Source organism: Topomyia yanbarensis, chromosome 2 (assembly GCF_030247195.1).
Source record: "Topomyia yanbarensis strain Yona2022 chromosome 2, ASM3024719v1, whole genome shotgun sequence".
In the NCBI taxonomy this organism is placed as follows: domain Eukaryota; kingdom Metazoa; phylum Arthropoda; class Insecta; order Diptera; family Culicidae; genus Topomyia; species Topomyia yanbarensis.
The window spans coordinates 319,530,486-319,546,012 of NC_080671.1; positions in this window are offsets into that span (position 1 = coordinate 319,530,486).

Here is a 15,527-nt window from a genome sequence, read left to right on the forward strand (position 1 = left end):
CGTACCCAAATATCACATGTGACGCCAGTGATAAATGGAGAAAACCACGAGGATGGTGGAAGAGCAGTGGGTACAAGGCCAAGTGCTTCCTGGTTGGTACCAAAATGATAAGCAAAGGGAAAGTAAGGGTTATGTTCGGGGTTTGGAAGGAGTGCATTTCGCATTTATTTTCATTTTTTTCTCTTCAATTGTTTCTCTTGCTACAATATATGCAACTCGGTGCAAGAGAACGAGACGGCAAGGAAACGGAAAGCTAATAGCCTAAACAGATCAGGAACAGGAAGGAGGACCAGTGGCGGCGCGAGGTATTTTGCCGCTCGGGGCAGAGAGTTAAATTTGCCGCCCCTTTTATTACGAACGTATCAAAAGAGATCGAATATTTCATTTATAACAAATATAATAGACGGGTGGCTTTTAGCCGAATGCTGATTGGCCGCACGCCATTCAGTCGAATGAGTAATTAGGCCGAATGCTATTTTATTTATCTGCATAACCATAATAGAGTTCTAAATAATCTTTGAACTGGAGTCGACTGTTTTCAATTTTTAGGTTAGGTGTATGGCTTTGCAGTCTAAGTTTTAAGCAAAAACAAACTATTTTGTTTTCATCCGACGTTTCGGTCCGTTTGGGACCTTTTTCAGATCTGTTGTTGTACAACAATGGATTGTCATATGGTTTTTCAGTATCATCTGTTCCGATCGTGTAAAGTCATTTCGGGATCGGAACGCTCATCTTATTTTCCCTCTGAATTCGGTTCAGTCTATATCTCTCAACTAGCTGCTAACAAAAGTTAGCAGAACTATAGAAGTTAAGGCTCGTTATATTTGGATGGCCTTTAAAAAATTGTATTTTTTAGAGCTTTTCAAATATGAATCCCATAATTTTTAAAATTTTCGATTAAGTTTTTCTAATCGTCACAATACAAAACTATTATTAAAGCATATTTTATTCTCGACTATTTTCAAAAAGATGCGGACCATCTTGAAAAATAATACTTCTTCCAACTATAACCCAATATTTATTTCCGAATGTATGTTTGAATTTTCTTAACATGCTACAAATAATATTTTTTCGTAACATGCTACTAATAATATATTGATAGCATATAAATCGATGTTAAACGGGGTCCTACAAAAAATGTTTAGAGCCGCTGTTCTATATCATGCTGAAGCGTAATGTACTATATTTAGGCAATTATCATAAAAAAAGTTTTTAAGGGGTCACAAGCAGTGATGTCCCTATCCTCTGTGCAGTAAAGAGAAATTGAAATTACTCCCCACACTCTGGCAAGCAAAACGAGAGCGCTTCTCTTTCGATCATATACACCACCGTATTTGATATGTGTAAGCGCATGTTGATGGCAGAGGTAAATTTTCATACACCCAACACTGGAACGATCTAGAGTGTGGAGAAGAGCTCTTGAAATTCTCTGCGGCGCGCTCAGATAAATTCGCCACCGCGCGCGCCCCAGTGTCGCTGTGGTGTATTCACTGGCGTGGTTTCACTGGCGTGTATTCACTGGCGTGTGATCTTTGGTTTGTTTTCGTCTTACAAGCAGCATTGTGGGTGAGATTGATTTAATTTGCACAGGTTGTTGCGTTGTGTTGTGTGGATGGCGGTGGCTTATTTCAAGCTTATATGATTTTCTACTGAAGATTTCATAGTTGCTTGGTAAAGCTTACGAATTTATAGTGTTGTTACACTACCGTGGGAAACCTGAAGTATTCGAGCCTAGGGGCAAACAAGGAAAACGTTTTACGTGTCAATGTATCGGCTGGTATAAACAAAGTTTTATAATGATCTGTAGTATCAGATTAATCGTAAAACAGATGTAATGAACAGCCCCACAATGGTAAACACCTAAAATTGCGCAACCAACAATTCTAAGGTTGACCTGAAAGAACTCGCCACTAGCGAATTTGCAAACGCAGCGTCTTAAGTCGCGGTGCACATAGCATAACAAACGTGAGTCATTGTGTTGCTCGAAGAATTAATGATTGTTTGTAGGTATCCGCGGTAAATAATTAATTTCCAATGACACCGGCTGCAGGTGTTTTTACGATTGTATAGAATTTGGCTGTGCCAATATTAATTAAAGTAATTATTTACATAGGCTTGGCGTTTTCATGATTGTGAGCGCATCGATACAAATGCATAATTATGTTCGGGAAATAGAGCGTTCAACTACTTACGAATAGCTTTAGTTAGAACAGGAGAACACGAGGTTCTAGCGAGAGCCGAAGGCTCACTAACACTAAATCAATTAGGAAGTACTCACGTTCGGGGATCTTCGGAAAGTAATAGAAGACAGCAAGAGTTACCTTAGGATAGAGGAGAATAGGAATTACAAAAGTTACATACGAAGGAGAAAGATAGAAAGCCATGCGACACTAATACAATATAATGTCAATCGCATGCGGAACAGGGATAGATAGTTAATAATTGTAATTCTTGCTGAAGTAATCAAGAAATTTACTATATAAACTTCAGAAGATTTAGAATCGAGGCTTTTTTCCCTTTTCAATTAACACGATCGAGGCTGGGCCCCATGTACTATGCGTACCTCTGGCTGCCAACAACCGAGATCAAGTTTAAGTAGTAGATTAATTAGGCGCGAAAGAATCGCACAGTAGGGTAGTCTATACAGATCCTGTAAGAAAAGTAGGGAAAATATATAGTGCTCTTGTTTTTCCAATCCATTGTGTTTTTCTTTATTTACGCCGCAGTAAGACGGGATTTGTACATCCACATTAGGAACGGCCTATTTTTTGTTCGACTGAATAACTCAATGGTAAGTTAACTTATTATGAATTTGGCGACGCCAAAAAGTAAAGTGATCCATTACAAGTAATGTCCTGGTATTACACACGTTTTCGATTATTATCATACAGGCATTGTAATTCTCTCTCACTCACGCGAGAAGAGGCTTATCCGATGTCCAACTTTTCCGATAAAGTCCACATAAAACAAGATAAATTTCACGAGAATTCACATTGTTACTTGTTTTTTTCTGTAGCGCGTTATTAAAAAATAATGACGTGCCAATTTAGAAGCGCTTCTATTTGACCGGTACTGTACAGTGCTTTCAAGAGCACTGTAGATTTTTTAAAACATTTAATTTTTATTTATTGGTTGAATTTTGTTTACTGGTGCTTTAGGATGCTGAAAATGATATTCCAAAAAATGAATCGCGAAAACAATAAATAAATATTAAAATTTTTCGCAACGCCTCTTATATATACCTCGAGTATACTGAAAACGTTAACCGTGTTTTTCTCGAAATAATAATTTTTGATCTGGCCGGAAATGTAACTCGAACAACTGATTTTCGATCAGCCTAAAATTTTTACAGCATGTTCAAGATTACTTTCTCCAGCGATGTACGTGGGAATTAATTTTTTCATTGCATAATTTTTTAATAAGCAAATTTTGTGTCGATTTTTAACACATTTTCAGCGTTTTTCGACTAAAAAATGTGCCATTGCGCGAAAAATAGAAAGACATAGAAAAAATCTTACGTACGCTGCTTGCTGTCGTTCTAAGAAGTTTAAAAAGCTTTGGTTTTTGGCTCTGGATCAAAAATTACGGGACATAGAGTTCCGGCCGTGGACCCCTTCCAAAAAAAACTCCCCGACGGGAAAGTGCTGCACAGCCGCCATCTTGTGACGAAATTACTCGTATAAATCATTTTTTTGCAATTCATTACTTATGTTATATATCTCATTAACCCTCTGGAAGTCGCGCTTAGGGCCCGCTGAACGAACAGCCGCTGATGCTTTAAGACGATTTCGCTAGTTTTCAGAGCACGTGCACTGCCGGAAAGTTAAACAAGATCTCATTATTGCGTCAAGATAAATTCCCGAAATATGCCTTTTTTCCTGCTCTATAGTGGTGTAATCCCTCAATAATTAGTTCTGGAATCTTTTGACGGCATTTTTCTTCTGTGCCATCATTTAAATAAATTAGCTGGTTTTCTCTCGAATTTCCATGCGATGGAATAATAAGAGAGAGAATTAAAATTAAAACCTAACATGTTCAGGTACGAGTATAACAAAGAAGTTAAAAATGGCAAATCCACCGTCTTTGCAGTACATACTAAATTGTTCCAAAGAACGTTTTTCTGTTTACCGTGATTTTATAATTTGTAAAACTTATAATCTTAAGTTTATGTATCAGAGGATGTTTATGACCTCACCGAATAAAAATCTTCTTGTGTAAACCTTGAACCTATAGTTGATTTCGTGACGTGAGGGTGTGATTTTGTTTTCATTTCGATCCGAAAAAGGAATACGATCTACGTTTATCCCAAAAATTAACGTAAACTTCGTATTCTATAAATATATATAAATCAATTCACCTGTAAGTATTTATGCATACACTTCGAATCGAGTACACTTCCGTGATTTTTATTCTTAGTCCAATTAGGTGATTCAAATTTTCTGATAAACAGCAATATAGGATTTGATTCATGATGAAATAAGGTTTTATGGATATTTAGTAATATTATATCAGACAATACTAATTATCCTCAACATTTTCTTCTCAAAATGTATCAATTTCGAATGCTCTAGTAATGCTAACAAATAAATACGTAATAGTTTAATAGTTCTGCACTTTAGGTGTGAGTCGCATTTTAATCATGCTTGGGTCAGTAAAAGCCAAATATTTTACGCTTTTTTGGCTATTCTCGAGCGACGAAGCGATACAAAAAAAATATTTCGTTCTAATTCTAATATAAATTTTTTTGAAAATCTACACTTGTACTGCATTACAACGATAGCATTAGTTAGACTAATAATATAGTGCAATAAAATCAGAATGTTGAAAGTTGTTGTACGTGTATTATAAACTGCCCTTGAATTTTAATTGCAAATATGGGAAATCGTTCAACATATCTTTGGTATGTGTGCAAAGAACTAGAATATTTGAGTGAAAATTCTGCTAAAAAATCGATGAAAAGTTCTATGAGCGATGTCAATATATTAAACGAAAGTATTTAATCCCAAAAATGATAAAAAATGTTAAGATTGTTTATTAACCAATTTATGTATGTGAAACTTCATGTACCATTACCACTACCATGTATCATTAATGTAGCCATTGCTAATTACGGCTCCTATGGGACATGCAACTATAGATACATTAGCTCAACTATATATAACTTTCATACTCGGTCATACAAACAACGGGTTTTAAGAACCGGCCACCATACCAGAATTTGCTTTTTTCCATATATATATTTTGACAACATACCATTCAAGCACCATTTTAATTCTGTCGATTGATGAATTTTTTTTTACACGATGGCTTCTGAAGAAAGCTTCGTTGACACTAAAGTAGCCTGACGCTTTATCCCATTGAGCTATAGCCGTAATATTATAGAACGTAGTTTTTTATATCATGTTAATCTACAGGTTTTTGAAATCTTTGGAAATCCCTCGGAAATCCCCTGTTCGAAGATCGTGCAAGATGTTTTCATAAGGCGAACTTTTTTCTATATTTTCGTTGATATAAAAGTTCGCAAGCGATCTTTTCTTCTTCCGATATTTGCTTGAACCGAATAATGTTCCCAAACATCAGCACTCTTGAAGTTCACTGACGATTTTTTCCGTAGCGATATTTTATATCAGTGAACTTTTTATTAGAAAATCGGCGATGAAAAGATTCTGTTGTGAACATTGATATTTTCCCAACACTGGTTCCTAGTACCTTTTTGATAAAACACCTCATTCAAGAAAGTTATAATGAGGAATAATTTATCACACAAAAACCTCTTGAGGAAACACCTTACTTGTTACTTGAAAATACGAAAATTTCATAGAGATTGACAGAGATTCCGGTAGATACCTAATACTTTGTTTTGCTGTTGATATTACGTGCAATGAATCCGTGCATTATAATTACGGTCTAAAATACTAACTGACGCAAAAATCTAGAATACGTATAATAAACATTGTTGCAGCTGACCCATTTATAACATCCTTTTATGGAACACAAGATTTATTGTTCATTTAAAATAAGCGTGAACACTAGTGGCCTTTTTTCTTGACCCCGAAACTGAGCCAATTTATTTCGCTCTTTGACGCGCAGAATCCCGTTCCTAGCTCCCATGCTCTTGAAACATTCGCTTTCGCCTGCTGTTTAAAACGATTTCCACGCAAAATAATAGACAAATGAACAAATGAATAACGGGTGTACGCTCAATTGTGATGTTGTATGTAAATTAATAATCGTCACAAGCGTATACCTAATTTTACTGAATATGTCAAGCCTGTCGACGAAATCTAAGATTTCGTTTTAAACTTGTAGGATTAAGTAGGATTAAAACTATTAATACTTATAACACGAGTTTGCATATCAGGTGCCTCTGGTCATTATAAAACTCTCTATACGATGATACGTAAAAAGTTTTCCCAATTTGCTCCGAGGACCGAGTACTTTTAGTTTTGCAGGTAGTGTAACAATACTTTATAAACTCATTCGCTTTACCAAGCAACTTGTATGAAATCTTGAGTAGAAAATCATATAAGCTTGAAATAAGCCACCACCATCCACACAACACAACGCAACAACCTGTGCAAATCAAATCAATCTCACCCGCAATGCCGCTTGTAAGACAAAAACAAACCAAAGATCACACGCCAGTGAATACACGCCAGTGAAACCACGCCAGTGAATACACCACAGCGACTCTGGGGCGCGCGCGGTGGTGACTTCATCTGAGCGCGCCACAGAGAATTTAAAGAGCAAGAGAGCACGGTTATCTCGCACCCAACTACCTCAACACCAGCGCACACTTGAAATCGGTCTATACAGCTCCGAAAGAAAGAGCGTTCTGTTTTTTCTGTGGTGTGTGATCATTGTATCCTCTGTGTAGGCATCACACTTACGCGCCAGTGCATCACTAGGGTGAAATGCCATCACTGGTCACAAGTAACGGTCTTTAATTTAGAGAGCATTACAAGTAGAGATTTCTGGTCTTCATTAAAAATGGTTGCAAAAACAATCTCTTCAACATTTCTGGTTATATTTTCTAGTTTTTCAAAACTTCAAAAAAAGGAAACAATTATTACACTTCAAGAGGAATAAATCACTGAAACTATTTCACTAAAACTAAGGCTTTAGGATAGTTTGACGCTAGGTTTGGACAATTACACACTGTGAAACGGTTTGATAGGAACATAAGTTCCATGAGTCATACATGTATGCTTAGATTGTGTTTTCTAACCTATAGCAAATTGATTTCACGAAATATACCGGAGTGAAATTTTTCTGAGCACTACAAATAATCGAATCTGGACTGTAGGTTAGAAATGTGGTCTGCTGAATTGCTCGACTCAAAAAATGATTGCAAAGCTACCACAAAATATTAAAAGAACTTAAAGAAATTTGAGCTATTTTATATTTTGTTTCTTTTCCATAATGCAATAGTATAAACTTCATTTTTAGTTTTAAATAAGTAACTTGATCTTCCTTATCTTGATTTAGTGGTTTTGACATTCTTCAACGGAATAACATACTTAACTCATATTTCGATTTAAGTCTGCTTCCTCATCTCGTATAGATCAGTACCTAGTCAAAAAGCGTTGCTTGCGAACAGTATACAAACAAAATATACTACCTGCACCATGCCGCTCTAACTTGTACGTGTAACATATAGATAATGGGAGAACACTATCGCGATTGACTTTCCGCAGACCCGTCTTACATCTACAGTATGCGAGGTGCAAAGTTGATCAAGGTGACAATGGTATTTGTTCTTACAGAAGTTCCCCACATACAGCTACATTATATGAGACAAGCAGTACTAATAACATTTAACTCCTTAGCCGAGGCAGGAAGCTTCTTAGCGAAGAAACGTGCATCACGACATCGAATATGAAAATGTCTAATGGAAATTCGCCTGCATGATTTGGCACCTCGTACTACCACAAAGATTCATGTCGAAATAGGGAAAAGTGGAATCCGTCTACAACGACACTTGGAAAAACTTTTTCCCTAGCATTCTGAACCAACCTATATCGTCTTACTTGACTTTAAATGGCAGATCATCTCAAAGTGTTAACTGTACACAAAGAACCCCTATGCATGTAAATTGGACAGGCGCCCACGTACCAGTTCTGTAACCAGACGGCACACTACGGTAAGCCATTCGCCAAAACAACTAAATGAAAATTCATCTACCACAACCAACACCACGAAACAGCCTTTGACATATGCTGATACACCAAAGACAGCCGGCCAAAGAATACATACCGAACAAACAATATTACTCGGTATCCCCATGCCAATAGTCAATATACCTAGAGAATAAATAAACAAGAAAGAAGACGGTTACACCAGTCACTCAAAAACACGAAATGTTATACAATACAATTATACAATTTTCAAATTGTATCTTTATTGCCTTCGCTGCAGGTGGAAGTGTCACACTTTTCCTTTGCGTAGGTATTGAAAAACTACATTCGAAAGTGGCATTGTTTACATATTTTCAGCTAACCGTTTCATCTCACATATGCATTTTAACTCATATTTTGATGAAAATTGTTAAAGTTACTTGAAGAAGATGAACTAGAATTTGTATTGAGTTGAAACAGAATTAAGAAAATATAGGAAAAATTAACCAAGCAGAGGGCGGCATTGCCTTGACATTTTTAATTAATTCGGAATCAACAGAGTAAAACGTTTGCCAAATGAACAAAACAAACATTTTTACAAAATTGTTAACAAAATCAAGATTAAATACAGAACAATCCTTTTAAAAACGTCGATTATCTTATACAGGCGTGTTTTCATTCCGAAGTGTTCGCTCGGAAGTTCATCCCAGTTTAACCTATGCCGGTATTTAGTCACACGAAAATCATGCGCAAGGTGAACAGAGACGAGTTTCCGACACATCCTTTGAAATTGAGCAATACATAGTTTTGAACTGTGCGTCACATCCATCGTTCCGATCTCCTACCTCCTTCGTTTTAAACAGACACCAAAATAATATAAATTGGAACGTTTCACACACGAAATGCCGCCCCGAAATTTTGCCGCTCGGGGCGGCTGCCCCCTTCTACCCCCCTTAGCGCCGCCACTGAGGAAGACTACGAAAAAGGAAACAAACAACAGATGAGAAATCGTTTACTTATTTATTATAACTACGATACTAATCACAATTATTTTGCTTTTCTTGTTTCGTTTCAGCAAACCAAAATCTCTCTACTATCTCTTCATTTTCTGCCTCCGACTATCCTCTATGTAATGTATCTGATACTTGTGGGACTGGTTAACAGCCGGCGCCTGCTTGTGGAAGAAACCGGTGTGCTATATGGACTAGCACATACGAACAGTTATGCCGATTTCGGTTTTAGATCAGAGTCGCCCTAGGTTCGCTCTAATATTTACAAAATCCATACAAAAGTGACAGCTCAGAGCGAACCTAGAGCGACTCCGCTCTAAAAACGAAATCAGCATTAGGCTTTGTAGGTCATCATCTTGACAGAGTCTAGATAGGCGGATGAACGTCTGCCAGGGTGTGGGCTGAGAAATGACAATGACAATCTGGGCTGGATTGCTGAAAAGTCGGTGGTTGTGCTGTCAATTTGACAATTAAATTTCAGAATTTTCCGCAAAAAGTATCTGTCAAATGGTTGGAATTAAATTGCTGAGTTTTCAGGACTTTCATTTGCTGAGTTTTCAGAGTTTTCATCCCAAAATTTTGGTGTGTACCAAATAACCAGCCAGCGTTAGAAACCAGAGTGGGGACTGTCTTCCCGAGTAGTCCTACCTACAGTGCACCACGTAAAAACTACTTGAAACGAACGCGAAACATGCGACCCTTCAATTCGACAAAACTACAAAAACATCACTTCAAACACTAAAACATCAGCTATTAGGAAACGCAAACTAATTTTATACATCTATTCTACAAACATTATTTCTTCTTTAAACTACTTATTCCTCACATTTCTTTGTCGGCTTTGAACCCTAGCATGTGCGGGTGGAAACAACTCTTCTATTTGTTATAAATGGGATTTTCGATTGATTGACACCGCGGTAGTGGATTGCCCTGTTTTTGCACTTTCTAGCAGAAGTGTCAGTGGAACACACCCAGTTTTCTGCACTTCTGCTAGAAAGTGCAAAAATGGTGCAGTTCCAGTGCACTCCACTACACCGGTGTCAATCAATCGAAAATCATAAAAGTTTCTAGTGGGATTGGTGTAGTGGAGTGCACTGGAACTGCACAATTTTTTACTAGTTGAGAAATATTAAATTAGTTTAAATTTTATATTAGTTTCACACCCAAAACCATTCCCAACCAAATTTGACCATTACGAAATGTACAATGTTCATTTTAAAATCGAAATTTCGGACCCCTCCCGAAATATTTTTCTGGATCCGCTCCTGGCTCCGCTCAGTGTCTCCGCTTGACTATGAAGTAGCTATAGTTGTAAGTCGTGCCGTCGTCTTGAAGGCTCTGACTTCTGTTGATTCGTCGAAAGGGTCTGGCCCCGATCATCTCTCTTCCCAATTTATAAAAAGCTGCACCCACGTGCTGTCTCTTCTAGTGTGCATTATTTTCAATCGCTCTCTCGCTGAAGACATTTTTCCTATCGCCTGGAAAGAAACTGCAATCGTTCCCACCAATAATGCTGGAAATATTCACAATGTCGAAAATTATGCGCTATATGGCCAGAATAATCCACTGAATGTTTGCTGCCAGCTCTTCAACAACGTTTATCCTCTTTTTGATTTTAGTATAAGTAAAGAGTCTTTCAAATTAAAAATAGTTTATAGTTAGATTATAGTTTTTTAGTCTGTGCGAAGTAATATTGTTAATCGAAGACAATACACAATTAATTATTATTGAACCTGTAACTCCGAAACCAAAAAGATCTGAATGATATTAAAAGCAGTCAATTGGAGTATAGAATTTATCATTTGAAAGCAAGTTTAAACAAATCAGTCAAAAAAATAGGTGCGACATTATATTAGGAATTTTGCAAGTTCCCAGAGATTTCAAGAACCACCATAGCGGGCCAGCACACAGTGGGACGAGCCCGGACTTAAGTCCATATATGAATGTTATGTGATATAGCTAGTATTTTTCTCCCGGCAGCTGAGCCATAAGAGACATTTTTGCAAGATTTTAAGTGATTTGAACGTAAAACTAATTTTTGGCAGCCTTTTGAAGGGCATAATTCAATGGTTGATTTTATACATTGCATTACTTCACCAAAATTATATGTGTGATAAAATTACATCGTGAAATCGCCAAAATAAGTCACTAGTTGGTTTAGTTGGTGTTTAGATAACTGTTTGTCAAGATTTTTTATAAAATTCGAACTTCTAATGCGATAACAACAACGACGCTCGTGAATGCCCGTGATCACACTATACTCATTCGAAAGCTTTTAATTTTCTCTTCGAAATGAGCATATGGTAGTTTTGCGAAAACTTGCGATGAGCAGTCAAAATTTAAAAAAAAACTGTGAATGGAGACGCATGGTTATTACTGATATTGAATTTGAATAATCACTTTATAGCTAGACACGAATACTTGCACAACTTTCAAATAGCATGGAGAGCATGATCTACAAGAGTTTTTACTAGTGATCAAGCGTAAGGAGCTGAGTATGAAGTATGTTTTTTTGGATGGTAGAGGTATTAAGATTGTTTGAAAATTATTAAATATTTTCAACCATCTGAAATAGGTTATAAAATGTTTCTGGAACTATTCCTAGCTAACTTGCGCAATAACTGTCAAATAGAGTGAACACAGTTGAGTTCTAGTCATTTGGTGAGACTATTTTGACTCGAATTTGCATAGCACTGATATTGCTTAAGGGTATGCGATATTATCCAAATAAAATAAGACCATTTTTAAATGAACCTTATACACGAAAAAAGGGTTTTGGATTTATTTTCATTTAAGATATGAAAAAAGTAATCTAAGTAACTTAAAACACACCTGCGAAAAAAAAATCGTTAACCATCTTGTTGATTAGTGAATGTAATTAAACATCCCACTAAGACACTCAAAATGTTTGTTTTGAAAATGATAGAAAATGTAGCTGTCATATCAAGTAAACCACTAATGCATTAAATGTTCCAAAATTAGTCGAACACATCTTATTTGATCCGTAAAAACAAAATAGTCATCTCTGAAGCCCCATAATGAGATGTCAATTAATTCGTTTCAATATGGAAAATAAATTCCAAAATTATTATTGAAAAAATCATTATAGAAGACAAAATACTTACTTTTGAGCCACTCTAATAAGTAATAAAGTTAATTTCTATGTTTATAATTAAAACAGAAATTTAGCGCACAAAAACTTCTTTAAAAAAAATTTGAACCTTTACAACAAAATATTTTTTTGAGCTACCCTAACGCATAATGATTTTTTTTTACATGTGTTAATATCAAAAACGATTTAGCACACGAAAATTAATATACACAAATTTTAAGAACGATTTCGAAAAAAATATATTTTCGAGACACCCTAATGAATAGTAAACGTTTATTTTTGAAATGTTTTAATATCAAAAACGAATTCAGTGTACCAAAATTACATAAAACCGTCCTATTTGAACCAGGCCCGTAGCCAGGATTTTGTTTCGGGAGGGGCTTAAAAAAATTTGCATAAAGCTTTTAATTCTGACAATTTGATATAGTCACTAGAAACTAAATTAAATTTTGAAAAGTTCATAATGAAATCAATTCCAAATCAAAGACAATCCTAAAAATATGTTCATTGTCACAAGAAAGGTTATAGTACTTACTCTCGTTACAACAAAGTATATTCTAGAGTTCACAGTATTTATGCGCTAACCGAATATGACAATGCTTGACGGTGCTGGAAAACACTAGGTGTTCCAAGCTACACCTTTAAAAGGCGTAGAAGATGCTAAACCGAAATGAGTAGAAAAATATCCATAAAATGTTCGAACGAAGAGAATGTCGAAATTCGTACAAAATCTTCTGATTTAGCAAGCGATTTGTAGATGCGCAGAGACGGTTCAACTTCTATTTTCTTTGTCTGGTGTTCTGCGAGTATTACCAGTTCCAAGGCATCATGCTAACACAATTTTTGATATATTCTATTTAAATGAAACTATTTTCAAGACTAGCCTTGGTCGGGTAGATTAGAACCCCAGTTAGGAAGGATTTTTGGTAATCAATAGGATCAAAATATAAATTTAAATGATTAAATCAACTGAAGGAAACTGCCCACAATTTAATTGATTAAAGAAAATTGTCTACAAATCGAATGAAAACACTGATTACTAATATCTTCTAATTTTCCTTCAAATCGCCAGTCGCCGTGCATGTGTCGTTCACCGTGCAGTTTCAAAATCACGAAATTTAAAGAACTAGCTCCCTAAATCCATCGGAGAGATCCAGATCCCAAATCCTTTCGTTTCATCGTTTTATTGAAACATTCCAACTAAAGTTGAATCAAAATTTTAAATACACCGTAAGTTGATCATATAACGTGCACTGGTGCCAAACAAATGTCCTCAACTACTTATTCTCGTTTTGTTGGTAATAGCAAATACAAATTTGTATTTGGTAATAGTTTTATATTATTTCTAAATTGTGACGTATTTAGATAGGTATTTTTACGGTGACTATGAGGGCGGTTTTCATTTTGATAAAAAAAAGGATTTGAAGTCACGTCAAATCCACCTAAACGCACGGTAACTGGGGACTTGACGGTACGTGAAATTTGTTAAATGTATTACCAAAAGAACTAGAAGGTCTACCTTCTGATGTCGCAAAAAGCAGAAGCAAAAAAAATTGCTACGCTATAGCAGGCTACAGGCACCAGTGAATCAAGCTAGCTATTGTTCTATATCAGTACACATACAAATTATATCGTTGCCCCCGGCTGCGGAGTAAAATGAGTTTGCCAAATGAAGCAAAAGTGCCTGTGCTACGGGATAACACGAACAGTTAAGGAAGTGGAACAATTAGTTAAAGTGAAAATGGAGCTTAATCTCGCTGAAGTTACCTACATTCAGCTACATCACGTAAAAACTGTGTTTTGATCACGTTTAGAAGCTTAGCACAGGCCGAAAACTTTATTGCAAAGAACAACATGCAACACGAGGTCGAATTTAATAACACCAGAATCAAGATCCCCGTGCATATGGAAAACGACATGGTGGACGTGCGTATCCATGATTTGGCCCCGCGCACGAAGGAGGATTTCATCAAACAAATAATGTCGCAATATGGAGAAGTAGAATCTATTACGAATGACACCTGGAGAAATTTTTTCTCCGGCATTCCCAATGGCGTTCGTATTGTGAGAATGCGAGTGACTAAACCAATACCTTCTTACATGACTATCGAATGCAAATCACCGAAGGATGGCGTGACCTATAAGCAAACAACGCTAATTACATATCCCGGGCAGACCCCAACATGCCAATTCTGTAACTATACAGCCTACTACGGAAAAACATGCGCCGAAGCAACTAGTCAAAACTCATCTACTACAGCCAACTCTAACATGCAGCCACCGATACCTTCAGATAAACCTAAAACAACGATCCAATTACCCAATAATGCAGGTACAACGACCACGACAACCGCTCCCAAACCAACAACTAGCATCGCCAATAAAGAAGCAAATACCGATGAAGACGGATATACAACAGCGACCCATAAGAACAAGAAACAAATAAGAACCTCTGATCGTGAACAGGAAGAAAGCAGTACAGATGACGACATGGACGGGAACGATAACGCGAGAGAAGGCAGACTGAATGACCACCAAGCGGCCTCACCGCCAAGGAAAAAGATCTCAACACGCAGCAGCAAACTGCGTCAACAAGATCTGGCAGACCGACATTCTTAGAATTTTTTTTTTTACTTATTGTAAAAAAAATTAAAAGACCCACGGATCAGTTGTGCTAACGCATTGAGCCGTTTCAAATAAAATTTTAGATTGAAAAAAAAAGAAATATTATAAATATGAACAAGCTCAATAATTTCAGCATCTCTTTATTCCGACATATGGACGGGTATACATCGCACTTACTTCACCTCTGTCGAAGAATAACGTAGGTGTAAGGCCAACTTTCTTTGATGATTTCTGTTGTTCTGTAGTTGAGTGCCCAGAAAATATAGAACAGCTGCTCTTGGGTCGATTTCAATTTATTTATTATTTTTTCTCTCTTTTTCTTCGTTATCTCTGCTCATCTCTCTCATTTTATTCCATAACGAACACAAATAAAACTAAAACATGAAATCGAAACATTAATCCCAATTTATTGACTGTAGACTCAACTAGTTACATCATTTTAGTCGCTCTCCGTGATAGGCTAATGATGTTTGTTCACTGTATCGTCAGGTCGTTTTTAGACTTACATGGACATTAATTGGAAACCATCGAAAGAGACAGAAATGCTGCTGCTTACAACATTAAGTTTATTATGATTGATTGACTAATATGTGGTTTAGCATCTATTGACATCCGTTGAAAAGTAAGGATAAAATCACAACAGATAGTCCTACCGCTACTATG